The following is a 1928-nucleotide window of genomic DNA, read 5'->3' as shown; positions in this document are numbered from 1 at the left end:
GGAGGGTGGGAGTGAGAGATGCGGAGGGGAAGCTGAGAGATGCGGAGGGGAAGCTGAGAGATGCGGAGGGGAAGCTCAGAAATGCGGAGGGGAAGCTGAGAGATGCGGAGGGGAAGCTGAGAGATGCGGAGGGGAAGCTCAGAAATGCGGAGGGGAAGCTGAGAGATGCGGAGGGGAAGCTGAGAGATGCGGAGGGGAAGCTGAGAGATGCGGAGGGGAAGCTGAGAAATGCGGAGATGAAGCTGAGAAATGCGGAGGGGAATCTCAGAAATGCGGAGGGTGGAGGTGAGAGATACGGAGGGGAAGCTCAGAGATGCGTAAACCCGCGGGACGCAGGGCAGCAGCCGTATCACTAGATAAACACAGCGACTATTTCACGACCCTGCATAACATGCACAGCAACATCATCTCTAGCAGGGGATGCGGCCCCGGGAGCACCCAGCTTCCGCGATGCTGTCACCATCACCAGGCTACATTTACCGCCGCGAAGAATTCCGCAAGATAGATATAGATAAAACCGACGATGAAAATATGCAAATAATCAATCGAATAGATGCGGATTGAGATGCAGCATGGGAGATAAAGAGCACATCATCATCATCAACGATGGCTTCTACGTTCTTGTTGCTTTATAAAGACTGCGAGCTTACGGAGGATACGTACACACGAGACATCATACCCACACACACGCACGCACGCACGCACGCACGCACACACACGCGCGCGCGCGCGCACACACGCACACACGCATATACACACGCATATACACACACACACACGCATATACACACACACACGCATATACACACACACACGCGCGCGCGCGCGCACGCACGCACACACACATGCACACACATACATATGCACACACGCATAGACGCACACACACACTCGCGCGCGCGCACGCACGCACACACACACATGCACACACGCACGCACACACAGACAAACACACGCGCGCGCGCGCACGCACACACACACACGCACACACGTACGCACGCATAGACACACACATGCGCGCACGCACGCACACACACATGCACACACGCATAGACACACACATGCGCGCGCACGCACGCATGAACGCACGCGCGCGTGACAGCACACGGTGTGTGTGTGTGTGTGTGTGTGTGTGTGTGTGTGTGTGTGTGTGTGTGTGAGGGGGAATTAGCAGGCAGTGATGAGCGCTTTTTGCTACTCTGCCACCATGCTCTCACAGCTCGAGTGTTCTCTAATATTTCCCCTAAGACCCCCCCCCCCGCAGCGCTAGCTGCCGGACGACTATATATAGATACACTCGTGTCCAGAAGCCCTAGCAGACGCCGCGTGGCTGTGCGTGCGTGCGTGCGTGGCTGTGCGTGCGTGCGTGCGTGATTGTGCGTGCGTGGCTGTGCGTGCGTGCGTGGCTGTGCGTGCGTGCGTGCGTGCGTGCGTGCCCCGCTCTTTCTCCACCATACATCCCTTCCTATATTCCTCTATAAATCTGCTCCTTCCTCGTGCAGCCATCGGTCGCCACGTCACGCGGCACCTCGCCCCAACCACCCTCCTCCCTCCTCCCTCCTCCCCTTCCTCCTTCCTCCTGCCTCCTGCCTCGGCCGCCGCCGCCGCCGCAATCACGCGTGTTTACAAACAGGAGGGCGGCGGCCGAGGCAGGAAGGAGGCTGGTGGCATCAGCGGCGATGCGCAGCTGGCGCATCCCGTACCGAGTAAACAGGGCTTCAGGTTTCAGTGCGGCGACCTTTGCGCATGCCGCAGCCACCGAGGTCGTCGTCGTCGTCGTCGTCGTCGTCGCCAGCACGCGCGCTCGACACAAGACCGCTAATACTGCGCTGGTCACCGACATGCACCTACACCCTCTCTCTCTCTCTTGTTTCTCTCTCTCTCTCTCTCTCTCTCTCGCTCTTGTTTCTCTCTCTCTCTCTCTCTCT

Source organism: Priapulus caudatus, unplaced genomic scaffold (assembly GCF_000485595.1).
Source record: "Priapulus caudatus unplaced genomic scaffold, Priapulus_caudatus-5.0.1 Scaffold2570, whole genome shotgun sequence".
Lineage (NCBI taxonomy): Eukaryota > Metazoa > Priapulida > Priapulimorpha > Priapulimorphida > Priapulidae > Priapulus > Priapulus caudatus.
The sequence above is the reverse complement of the archived record's forward strand: the minus strand, read 5'-3'. Positions refer to the sequence as shown.